Genomic DNA, 14,523 nt, shown 5'->3' on the forward strand with positions numbered 1-14,523 from the left:
CTCAACCAATTCGAAAGAAGCAAAGTATGGGAACTTGTTCCTAATCCTGGAAATAAACACATCATTGGTACAAAATGGGTGTTTAAAAATAAACTTGATGAGAATGGTATAGTTGTCCACAAAAAAGCAAGATTGGTCGCTCAAGGATATAATCAAGAAGAAATGATTGACTATGACGAAACATTTGCTCCAGTAGCAAGGTTAGAAGCAATACGTTTACTACTTGCTTATACTTGCTCTATGAACTTTGAACTATTTCAAATGGGTGTGAAGAGTGCCTTTCTCAATGGATACATTAATGAAGAAGTATATGTCAAACAACCACCTGGCTTTGAAGACTCCAAAAATCCCTCACGTGTTTTCAAATTGAAAAAGGCTCTCTATGGTCTAAAACATGCTCCAAGAGCTTGGTATGATAGATTAAGCACCTTCCTATGTGAACGAGGATTTGAAAAAGGGAAAGTCGATAAGAGATTATTTGTTAAAAGAGATAATGGTCACACATTATTGGTCCAAATCTACGTTGATGATATAATATCCGGATCAACAAACAATGACATATGTGAAGAATTCTCTTTAATAATGCAAGGAGAATTTGAAATGTCCATGATGGGAAAATTAAACTATTTTCTTGGCCTTTACATGAAGCAACTCGAGCACGACATCTTCATAAATCAGACAAATTATTGCAAAGAATTACTCAAAAGATTTGAAATGGAAAACTGCAAGGAAAGTGCGACTCCAATGGGCTCCAGAACCTATGTTGATATAGATGAATCAGGTATTTCAATAGACATATCAAAATATCGAGGTATGATTGGATCTTTATTATATCTAACGGCCAACCGGCCATATATTATGTTTAATGTCTGTTTGTGTGCAAGATTTCAGGCGGATCCTAAAGAATCGCATCTTGTAGCAGTAAAAAGAATTATGAAATACTTGAAAGGAACAACCAAAGTAGGCCTATGGTATCCAAAAGGTAGCATATGTAGTCTAGTTGGATATTCTGATTCTGATTATGTAGGATGCAAAACGGATCGTAAAAGCACAAGCGGCACTGGCCATATCTTAGGTAATGCATTAGTATCGTGGTCCTGTAAAAAGCAAGCTTGTGTTGCCCTTAGCACTGCTGAAGCTGAATACATAGCAGCAGGAAGTTGCTGTGCATAGATTCTCTGGCTCAAACAACAATTATATAATTATGGACTTGACTTCGGATGCATTCCACTAAGACGTGACAACACCAGTGCAATCCATATTTCAAAGAATCCAATCATGCACTCTCGAACTAAACCCATCGATATACGTCATCACTTTCTGCGAGATCATGTGCTTAAAGAAATGTTGAAGTAATGTTTATGGATACACACAACCAATTAGTTGGCATCTTCACAAAACCTTTACCTAAAGACTCATTTTACAAAATACGCAGAGAGCTTGACATTTTACATGAAAACGATCTTTAAACGTGCAATGTATAATTTGTCATCTCTCTTCAAACTCAAAAATTTCCTCTTAAGTTGTTAGAATTAAATTCTTTGATGTTTATTGGTTCTTAATATATGAATATGTGCTTTACCTGATGAAATTTCTGTGAAAAAATTAGTTTTTAAGCAAAAATTCGAAGATGTAGTCGAATACACAATGACAGTATTTGAATACATAATTTTCCAGAAATTCTTGCATTCGAATACAACCCCTATGTAGTCGAATACACGTTCCCAGAACAATATGTATTCGAATACAACAGGATTGTAGTCGAATACACTTTCGCGTTTTTGCCCAAATATAAACATTGTTTCACATTTTAGGGTTAGTTTTACAATTGGTATTCGAATACACAGCCGTAGCCGTCATTCTCTCCTCCAAAAATCTCGTCAATCTTCCTTCCCACAAGCTACCCAATCAAACCACCTTGCAAACAAGATCAATCTCTACTCCTTTCTTTTATTCGAAATCAAATTTCTCCAATCTATCAAAAATTTCCTCTCAAACCCATTTTTCACCAAACTGTCAAAATTCCTTTCTCAACATGGATGCACGCAAATGAGGACCAAGAACCAATCATGCAGCAGTGGGTCCCTCAAGAAAGTGCACAAAGAATCCAAACATCATGGATTTATCCAGGCTTCTACACACACCAGAAGAAATCGATCGGTTTCGCACACTATACTCTAACAAGAAAATCATCATTCCAAAATATGGTACTTTGAATTCCTTCTCTACCTTTCAATTTCCTGAGTTGCTCAATGCCCAACATGTTGAACAATTTATTAGTTACAAAGGTCCTTTCTATCCTGATTTAGTTAGGGTCTTCTATTGTAATCTCACCCAAGATGGAAATGTGCTAGTGTCTCGAGTCAAGGGCAAAACCATTCAATTAAACACCAAAACCATTGGTGAAATCTTGAACATTCCCTTTGAAGGTAAATTTTTTTGTCCCAACAACTTGTGTGAATGGGCTGGTATGTCTAAATATGATGCTTATGTTGCCTTATGTTGGTATGGCAAACGCACTATGGAGCAGAAGAGGACTCAAGCTGGTTCAAAATATGCGCAACAACGGTATGGAGTTGGGAATCTTACCGTTGATGATCGCATTATGCACTATTTTCTCAGTTACATTTTGGTTCCGAAGGCTGGCAATTACTCCCAAATTTCGGAGTTTGAATTACAGATCATGAACTTTATCTATGAATGATGTCCACTAAACTAGGCATACTTTGTTAAAACTGTAATGTTTGGGTCAAAAGAAGCAATTGGCTTAACATATGCTAAAGAAGTTTCTCAGATTTTGGAACACTTTGGGAGTGGATTTCTCTGACAAAGTCATGTATACACCCACAAAGGAAAACCTGTTGGACTTGGGCGTCCTGTCTAGCATGAGGGTAATCTGGGTGAGTAGCTTCAATCATATGTGCATAAAAGTGACCTTGGTCAACCATCTGATGCCACTCAAGAGGACACTGTTGTCCCCTCAAATGTTGCAGCCTAAGATGATGAAGAAGGTGAGGAAACAGCGTCTGATGATGATCATATCTCCAATCACATGATCATGAACAAACTTGACTTTTTCCAAACCATCATTCAAACCCAATTCCAAAATCTGACCACTTCTATCGACACTCGCTTCCACAACATCGAAACTACTATTGCTCGCAACCATGACGAATTATCTCAGGACATTAGTAGTTTATCTGACAAGATTGATCACCTTCACATTCCAACAAGTTTTGACTAGTGCGATGCTAGGAGTTTATTTGTTATTGTTTGTTTGTGTAATGTTTAAATGCTAGGATTTTAATTATTGTAGTTTGGTTGTGTTTCGATTAATGCTGACAATATTCAAACTCGCTTACCATTTCTGTCTGTATGATGTACTTAAGTAAACATGACTCCATCCTTCATTATGTCATTCTCTTTTGTTTACAATGTGTGCTATTTTCCCTTTATTCGTGTTTATATGCTTGGAATTGTATGGTTCTATATTTTTCCTTCTTTTTGATCATGTCAAAAGGGGGAGAAAATTTGGTATTGTTGTTTCTTTAAAAACCTTTGTAGGTCTTCAAACAAGTTTTCAATGTGATCACATACATTCAAGATCAATGGGGGAGTATGCATACATTACGGGGGAGCAATGTTAGAATGATACAATCTCTCCAAAACAACATCATTTTGTCATAATCAACAAGGGGGAAAATGTAAAATACATGTTTTTGATGAAGACAAAGATTAACAAATATGATCAAAGCAACAAACTCAAAAAGAAGTTCAAATATCTTCATTGATAAAGCTTTAAATCCAAACATATTAGATGTTTAATGTAAAGGTAAATGATACAACCAATACCTCAAATACATGAGAACCATTCATATTTACATATGCATATAAAGTATTTTCAAAAGTCAAAATTACATTAACAAAGTCTTAAAACTAATATTTTTGACAAAATAGAAAGGTGTATTCGAATACAGCATAGTGTATTCGAATACAGATGCAAGTCAGAAGTAAAAGCTTCACATCTGTATTCGACTACGATCTGATGTAGTCGAATACAAAGCAGATCAGTAGCTAAACCTTTGCATCTGTATTCGACTATGACCTGTTGTAGTCGAATACAAAGCAAGTCAGTAGCTAAACCTTTGCATCTGTATTCGACTACGACCTGTTGTAGTCGAATACAAAGTAAGTCAGTAGCTAACTCTTTGCATCTGTATTCGACTACGACCTGCTGTAGTCGAATACAAAGCAAGTCATTGGCAAAAATTACGAATTTGTATTCGATTACATGAAGGATGTATTCGAATACAAAGTGCAAAATTTGAATAAATCTGAACGTTACAAAGAGGTGTATTTGAATACATACATCCTGTATTCGAATACAACTGGAAGGAATACAATTTTTCAGATCTAAAATGGTTCTAGATCATTGTATTTGTTCATCAAACCTCTTGGATCAATGGCCACGAATCTGAAGAGATGTTTATGGAGTATAAATACACCATAACTTTAGATAAAAAAACACACAATCCTTAAATCAAACCTTGAACAACTTTGAACAAAATTCTAATTTTTTACGAAGTACTTGCATTTCATTTTCATATCATTCAGAAGGTAGTACTTTCTTAAAGTAGCTTAATCTAAGATAGTGGTGTGCTATCTTAGAAGTATTGTTAGAAGTTTGTAGCAGAAATTTCAGGGTGATAATTGTACATTTTCTGACAATAAGTGGATTAATCTCTTTGGTGTGCAAGTGGACTGGATGTACCCTTGGTCATAAGGGGAACCAGGATAATTCTATTGTGTTCTTTATTTTTCTGCCATTTATATTTTTACATACTTAAATCCTAAACAGAAAAATAATCCACTAAGTCTCTAAAAACCAGAAAATCTCCTAACACCTAATTCCCCTCCCTCTTTATATTAAATCGTAGTACTTTCTTAAAGCCATTTATATTTTTACCTCTGTACTTACAGGAAATAGGGGATTAATTCATCAATTGTATTGAGGCGGAATCTCTCTGTAGGAGTACTAGAGGTAGCAAGATTTTTTTGTGAACTAGTATAAAAATATGTGTCTCTTTAGTCTCTTTTAATTATTGCGTCTTAGTTTTTTATGAATCAATCTTACCTCTTCTAAATCTCTTTTAATAGTAAGTTGAATGTTGTGGTAAAGAACAAAGGAAAATCTAAAATAGTTTGAAAATGGAAAACACAAATCAAATCCTCATTTCTTGTGTTTTCCAACAACTTCAATTGGTATCAGAGCTCGATCTCTTAATTGAGCACTTTATCATGGAAAAGCAAATATCTTACACTTTATTTATTTTAATTTTATGTTTTTTTCAATTTTTTTCTGTTAGATTGAAAGTTTATACCAGATAGATCATGCATGTTAGTATTTTTCACAAATTTAAAATCATTTGATATGTCATTGAGATTCATGAAGATTAAGAGTGATCAATAAAAGTGCACAAGACGTTAATTTCTATGTATCTTAATTACATATCAAATTATTTAATTTAGATTTGTGTAAAATGTAACATGCATGATATGAACTTTCGATCCAACAGGAAAAATTTAAAAAAATTTAAAATTAAAAGAAATAGAGATGATTGAGAGACATTGAGGGAGATTAACAAGACGTGTCTTTCACAAAGTACTTGTAATCTTCAATATTTCTCCACAACCACCTATCTAACTTTTGATCCTGTAACAAAAAGTTATGTGACATAAAAGTACATTCCGACAAAATTTCATGTTCCCATTAAAACATACTTCTCCTACACACCCAACCCGCATCGCAAAGCCCAAATCCTTTACTCAACATATCAACCACAATTACATTTTTGTCTATGGCCAAATTAAACAAGCAACCAAATTTAACATTTAGATATTTACCACAAACCTGCATATCTTTCCATAATGAAGTAACACGCTCGTCCCACACCACCCTAAAAAGGTAATTATTAAACCAATCCTTTTGACTCCCTCTTACCCTTTCCCTAACTAGTTGAATGTATCTCCACCAAACCGACTCTTTGTCTCTACTCCTCCCATTACCAAACATTCCCCACCCAAATTTATTAGAAATTGCCTTAAACTACAAACCTTCCCTATCCACCTCCAACCTCCAAACCCACCCACCCCACGAGGTTGATGCACTAAATCTCAATTAACCCAATATATTTTACAAGCTAAATCACTCCCTCTTTCCACACACACACACACACACACAATATTTAAAGATCAATTCATTTTGAGAGATTGTATGTATCGGAGCCTTGAAGAAGGAAAGAAAGTAAACCGATAAGGTAGAAGAGGCGACTTTAAGAAGAATCAAACAGCCACCCATCAATATGTTACGACTCTTCCACCCAGACAACTTAGCATGAATCATATCAATCATCGGGATAAAAAAGGATAAGCATATCAAATTTCCTCCAATAAACAACCCTAAATATTTGAAAGGCGTATGACCCACTTTACAATTAAGGGACCTATCAGCTTCCTCCACCCAAGACTTGTAAATATTGATACCCACGAGAGAGAGCTCTTAAGAAAATTAACTTCAAGACCAGCCACCAATTCAAACAAGAGAAAAATAGCTTTTAATGCGATAATATTTGACCAACTTCTTTCTCCAACTATCAATGTGTCATCTTCGAAATGAATATGAAACACCCTAAAGGCATCCTCTTCACCAATTTAAAATCCTTAAACAAATCCGCATCCACAGAAGCGTTCACTAACACATTTAAACCTTCAATTACTATCAAAAGCAAAAAACGGGTATAGAGGATACCCCTGCCAAATACTGCGACTCAATTGGAATTCATCAATACGACTTTCATTTACCAATACATATGATGATGTCATACTCAGACATTCCATTATCCAAGTCCTCCACATGTCTGGAAAATTCATTTTTGACATGATCATACACAAATAGTCCAACTTTACTAACTCATACGTTATTTCAAAATTCACTTTAAATAGGAGAAATTCTTTCCTTCTGTAAGTCATGAGCTTCCCTGATCACGTTTTTGATTTAGTTCCGAAACATACAATACATATGAAGTATTTGATTGATCTAATGATTTGAATGGAGAAACATTTCAGGCAAACAAGCAGACACCACACACTTGGAACAAAAGCTTGCAACTCAAGGAATCAACCAAAGTTGGAGGATATGCTTGAGAAAGATGCAAATATGTATAGTGTAATTAGTTGTCATAGTAGTTAGTTTAGTAGACTAATCATTATGGTCTCATACTCAAGTCTTTGCCAATGAAAATAAATCAATCGACTAATAAGTCAATTGATGAATCAATTGGGCAATCGATTGTCTGACTCAGAAAAAGAGTTTTCACTACGTACATCGATTGGGCAATCGATTAGTTAAAGGTTTTTAGTGAAACTTGAGTTCTGGGCTTAATCCAATCAATTGGACAATCGATTGGGACATCAATTGAGTAATCGATTTTGCAAATCACAGAACCAACCATCTACTGAATCAATCGATTGGTAAATTGATTGTGACAAAGTTTTTCATCAGGAATAAGTTCTGTGATCCAACAAATCGATTGGGACATCAATTGAGTAATCGATTTTGCAAATCACAGAACCAACCATCTACTGAATCAATCGATTGGTAAATTGATTGTGACAAAGTTTTTCATCAGGAATAAGTTCTGTGATCCAACAAATCGATTGGGACATCAATTGAGTAATCGATTTTGCAAATCACAGAACCAACCATCTACTGAATCAATCGATTGGTAAATTGATTGTGACAAAGTTTTTCATCAGGAATAAGTTCTGTGATCCAACAAATCGATTGGGACATCAATTGAATTAGGTTTCTTAAACTCCAATTTTATGGCAATCGATTAGGCAATCGATTGCAGTTAATCATTTATCATAACCACTTTGAATAAATCGATTGGCACATTGATTTTGACAAAATAGCAGAGGTTCTGTAACAAGCACAATCGATTGACAAATCGATTGACGTAAATGTCTGAGTCACTGTGATCAGCACAATCGATTGGACAATCGATTGACGTAAAAGTCTGAGTCACTGTGATCAGCACAATCGATTGACGAATCGACTGAATCTAAATGTTTAAGTTACAGAAAGGATTCAACTCATTGCCAAATCGATTATGACTGTGATTATGAAGTCCACTGAGCAATCAATTGTTTTGATCTCGTTGTTTGAACAAAACACCTATAATCGATTACTCAATCGATTCTGATATAATCATAGTATCAGTTCTGATTTATGTATTAAAAGAATCGATTGGCAAATCGATTCATGCTTATATCTTCAAGATTCAAGAAAAACAAGACATGCGAAAGTCGATTGGGCAATCGATTAAGCTAGCTTTAAACCATTATAAAATCGATTGAGCAATCGATTGTCCTGATGTTTTTCTGAATATATATAAGTAGATTCAATCACTCTTAAAAATAACTTTTGGATAACACTTGAATAACTTTTGAATAACTTTGAAAAACACTCTGAGAGAAAAGTTTTTACAACACACAAATATTCATTGGCTAAATACTTTTGTGTGAGATCCTATATTGTGATTGAGTCAAAGTTCTTGATACTCTTTAATTCTTTGTGAAAGACAATTTTCTGTAATTGAAGTTTTAGAAATCCAGTAAGGAAACTGGTAGCTCTCTTTGTTGGTGTGAGATCATCAAGAAGAAGTTTCACCTGGATCTTGTGAGAGTTTGACGATTAACTCCAAGGATCAGGTGGTATGGAAATAGAAGTGAGTGAGTTGGATGGATAGGCCTTGTGTGAGCTGGACAATCTGTAAAACGTTCTCAAATCATTCTATTGGAAAGGCTGAAATCTGGTTTGGATTTCAGGACTGGATGTAGGCTATCAAACTGATAGCTGAACCAGTATAAATCTTGGTGCACTTGTTTCTTATCCCTACTCTTTATTTTGATATTGCATAAATGCGTATTCTTGAATGTTTGTATAAGTGATTTTATGTCTTGATTAACATTATGAATTAAGCATTGTTTCTGTTCTCATATATTGATAATATTTGCAACTGTGTGAATCTTTGTTCCTGAATATATTCCGCTACCGATCTTTGATAATATGTTTAATAACTCTCATATTTTTAACGATTAGAGGTCATAATTTCTAACAATTGGCATCAAGAGCCTGTTCTTTTTTAGACTAACTGTCATAAAAGAGAGGATGTTAATTTTTCTTGAAGCATGTAGTCTTGATATTCTTGAAGCAGTAATAGATGGTCCTTTTGTACCAACCATAGCTGGCACAGGTGATTCATCAATCCCAAAACCCAGATCAGACTGGTCTGAGGATGACAAGAAAAAGGTTGGATACAATGCTAAGGCTAAAAACATTATTACCTCTGCCTTAAGCGCTGACGAATTCTTTAGGGTGTCTAACTGCAAAACTGCCAAAGAGATGTGGGACACATTGCAACAAACGCATGAAGGAACAACAGATGTAAAAAGAGCCCGAATCAACACACTAATGCATGAGTATGAGCTGTTCAACATGAAGAAAGAGGAATCTGTCAATGATATGCAGACAAGATTTACTCACATAGTCAATAATCTAAATGCTCTTGGTAAGATGATTGACAATGAGCAACAAATCAGCAAGGTTATGAGATGTTTGACTAGAGAGTGGCAGCCAAAAATCACTGCCATAGCAGAATCAAAAGACCTTGGTAGCATGTCAATTGCCACACTATTTGGAAAATTAAGAGAGCATGAGATGGTTCACTAAACCAAATCAGAATTCATCCTCTGCTGTATTATGTCACTTTTTTTGTAAAAAGGGTCATATGGTTTTTAATTGTAAACTGAAAAAACTGGCCAATAGAGGATGGAAACAGATTTGGAAAGTAAAGACACTTGTATTTGAAACTAACCCTCCAGGACCCAATCTGAATTGGGTACCTAAAACCAAAATTTAAATTAAACTGAGTGAAGCTGAACAAATTGACAAAAAAAGAAAAGGGTTGTCTCTTAAAGTCCAAGCACATCAAACAAAGTCTGAACAAGAGATCTGCTCTGACGAGTCAAACAGTGAGACCGATGAAGATTCAGAACTTGGATTACTTGTCAGAAAATTCAAAAAGTTTCGTTTGCAGATATGCTTGACATCCAGGACTCATTCATGGTACCTAGACAGTGGATGTTCCAAACATATGATTGGAGACAAGTCAAAGTTCTTGTCTCTGAACTTAAAAGATGGTGGATTTGTTAAATACGGTGACAATAACAAAGGTAAGATACTCATAATTGGAGACATCGGAAACGAATCAACTACAGTGATTAAAGATGTTCTGTATGTAAAGGATCTAAAGCACAACTTGATAAGCATAAGTCAACTTTGTGATAAGGGATTCCAAGTAAGTTTTACTTCTCAGTCTTGTATAATTGAGCACAAGGAGAATAAAAACTTAAGGTTAATAGGTAACAGAATCAATAACATTTACATGCTTGATTTTAATACTCTGCCTGCTAGTTCTATTTGCTGCTTATTATCCAATGCTGATGAAAACTGGTTATGGCATAAGAGAATGGCTCATATTCATATGGACCACTTGAACAAACTAGTTAATAAACAGTTAGTACTAGGACTCCCAAATATAAAATTCTCTAAGGATAGGTTGTGTGACTCCTGTGAGAAGAGTAAACTAGTTAAGTCATCTTTCCCCCTATAGACTTAGTCCAAACCAATAGGGTCTTACAGTTGGTACATATGAACTTGTTTGGTCCATCTCAAGTTAGAAGTTTTGGAGGAAACTTGTATGGTTATGTGTTAGTAGATGATTACTCTAGGTATACTTGGACATTTTTTCTGACTCACAAGAGTGAGGCCTTCTCTATTTTCAAAAGATTTGCAAATTTAGTTCAAAATGAGAAGAACCAGAAAATTATATCCATCAAGAGTGATCATGGTGGAGAATTCCAGAATGATTCCTTTAATACTTACTGTGAACATAATGGAATTCACCATATATACTCAACCCCTAGAACTCCACAGCAAAATGGGGTAGTAGAAAGGAAGAATAGGTCTTTAGAGGAACTAGCTAGAACTATGATTAAAGACTCAAATCTTCCTAAGTATTTCTGGGCTGATGCTATAAACACTGCCACACATGTACTGAGTAGACTTCTTATAAGGCCAATACTTAGAAAAACTCCCTATGAGTTATACAAGGGTAGAAAACCAAACATCTCTTACTTTAGGGTCTTTGGATGCAAGTGATTTGTGTTAAACAATGGCAAATAACATCTAGGTAAGTTTGATCCTAAGGCAGATGAGGGTATCTTTCTAGGTTATTCCCAGTCTAATAAGGCCTATAGAATCTACAATAAAAGAACCAAAACTATAGAGGAATCTGTTCATGTTAAGTTTGATGAACTATTTGCTGAAAACTTGAACAACACTCCTCCTATAGTTAGTGATTCCTTGGATGATATTGTAGAATCTGAACCAATAGAACCTAATGAACCTGTACCTCCAAACAACCTTGATTGTGTAGAACCTATTAGGGAAGATGTTTTACCTAAGGAATGGAAGTTTACCAAAAACCATCCCATAGACAACATTATTGGAGAGATTTCAAAAGGAGTTTCAACTAGAAAATCCCTCAGAGAATTCTATAACTTCACAGCCTTTGTATCTCAAGTAGAACCCAAAAACATAAAGGAAGCTCTTATGGATCATGTCTGGATAGTTGCCATGCAATAAGAGCTCAATCAGTTTGAGAGAAACAAAGTGTGGATTCTAGTTCCAAAACCAGAAGATAAACATGTCATAGGAACTAGATGGGTGTTTAGAAACAAAATGGATGAGAATGGAGTAATTACTAGGAATAAGGCTAGGCTAGTGGCCAAGGGTTACAACCAAGAGGAGGGAATAGACTATGATGAAACCTATGCCCCTGTAGCTAGACTAGAAGCCATTAGAATCCTGTTTGCTTATGCATGTATAATGGACTTTAAACTTTATCAAATGGATGTAAAAAGTTCCTTTTTAAATGGAGACATCCAAGAGGAAGTCTTTGTTAGTCAAACACCTAGTTTTGAAGACCCTATGTTTCCAAATCATGTGTTTAAATTGACAAAAGCCCTCTATGGCTTGAAACAAGCTCCAAGAGCTTGGTATGAAAAGCTAAGCAATTTCCTCTTACAAGAAAATTTTTCAAGGGGAAATGTAGATAAGACACTTTTTATCAAAAGACAAGGAAAAGACATTCTATTGGTCGAAATTTATGTTGATGACATAATCTTTGGATCAACAAACAATAAACTTTGCAAAGAATTTGAAAATACAATGAAAGGAAAATTTGAAATGTCCATGATGGGAGAATTAACTTACTTCTTGGGATTTCAAATTAAGCAAAGCAAGAATGGAATTTTCCTAAGTCAAACCAAATACTGTAATGATCTTTTAAAGAAGTTTGGTTTTGATAAGTTTAAATCCATTGATACACCTATGATTCAAGCTTGTCATTTAGATAGAGATGAGAAGGGAAAATCTGTAGATGTGACTATGTTTAGAGGCATGATAGGATCCTTACTATACCTTACAGCTAGTAGACCAGACATTATGTTTAGTGTTTGCATGTGTGCTAGATACCAAGCCAATCCAAAAGAATCCCATCTAAGTGCAGTCAAAAGGATTTTTAGATATCTTATAGGAACCAAAAATCTAGGTTTGTGGTATCCTAAGGGATCTACTTGCACTCTAGTTGGTTATTCTGATTCTGATTTTGCTGGCTGCAAATTGGACAGAAAAAGTACATCTGGTACTTGCCAACTATTAGGGAACTCACTTGTTTCTTGGCATAGCAAGAAACAAAATAGTGTTGCACTTTCAACAGCTGAAGCTGAGTATGTAGCTGCTGGTAGCTGTTGTGCACAAATCTTATGGATGCAACAACACCTTTCTGATTTTGGTGTTGATCTAGGTACTGTGCCTATCATGTGTGATAATACTAGTGTTATTAATATCACTAAGAACCCTGTCATGCATTCTAGAACCAAGCATATAGAGATTAGGCATCACTTCATTAGGGACCAATATCAACAGGGTAAGATCAAGCTTGAATATGTTAATACAACTGATCAGTTGGCTGATATTTTCACCAAAACCTTGCCCAAGGACAGTTTCTTCTTTATAAGAATGAAACTTGGTATTATAGATCTCAATGAAATCTGATCCATGTGACAAAATCGATTGCTACATCGATTATCCTGTGGCCAGATAGGAGAACTGCATTACCAAATCGATTTATGATGCACAATGTTTTAAATTGTCAAATTGGAAACACGATAATCGATTTTTGGTACTTAGTTTTTTATTTCTCTATGTCACAAACACTGGAATCGATTTATCACATCTTAGAAGTCAGAATGCTGAAGGTTATATCAACTCAATCGATTGCTTAATCGATTATAGATTTGGAAAATCTTTTAAAAAATCGATTGGATAAGCGATTGTTTGGTTCTGACATCCACAAATTTGAGAAGTTTTCAAACCTCAAACCCGAGCATCGATTGGGAAATCGATTGGATCAGCTTTGTTTTGGACATGCACTTATGTGAATCGAATTGGAAATCGATGCTGAGATTTGAAGTTTTCTGAACTTATGAGGAAATCAATTTGGACATCGATTTAGTAAAGAAGGATCAATTACGAAATCGATTTGGAAATCGATTTACTAGACGTCAGTTGAGAAAAATTATAGCCGTTGGAAGTGGGTGTAACAGATACTTTTCAAACAACGGTAACCTAATCGATTGGGCAATCGATTTGGTAAATCCAGAAGTGAAATAAAATCGATTGGGAAATCGATTCTGAACAGTTCTATATAAACCCTAAATCGATTTCTCAACCCACTTTCACCTTCAACTCTCAGTTTTCTCACTAATACTCAACCTCTGCTGCTTCTTAATCCTTCTCAATCAATCATCTCAACAATCTTCAATCTACAAACTACTATGGCACGGGTTAAACAACCTGCTAGACCTCAATCTTCTTCATCTGAATCAGTTTCACTAGGTTCATCTTCTACATCAAGTGGAAGAACACCCTCCCCTCAACCTCCTTCACCTCCAGCTAAAAGAGTTTCAATACCTACTCACAAGGTATTAGCTAAGGACAAGGGGAAGGCTGTTGCCATCTCTCAAGAACCAACTAAAAAGAGGAAAGCTCCTCCAACTGAGAAACTCATGGGGGATGCCATGAAAGGAGCTACCCAGAAGAAGAAGAAGACTTCCCCAGAAGACTCCCCCCCCCCAACCAAAGAAGGCTCTGCCTCCTAAAGGTAAACCAGTAGAAGATACTCATCTTCCTGCTTCATTCTTAAAAATAAAAATCCAAGAGGCTAAGACTCTGGATTTTACTTATTTTGATTCCAATGGGTTCACGTTTCAAGATCACCTGAGATTTCATGGTCTGGTGGATTTCCATTCTTGCTCTCTGGAAATTTATCCAAC

This window comes from Cicer arietinum, chromosome 6, assembly GCF_000331145.2.
Source record: "Cicer arietinum cultivar CDC Frontier isolate Library 1 chromosome 6, Cicar.CDCFrontier_v2.0, whole genome shotgun sequence".
Lineage (NCBI taxonomy): Eukaryota > Viridiplantae > Streptophyta > Magnoliopsida > Fabales > Fabaceae > Cicer > Cicer arietinum.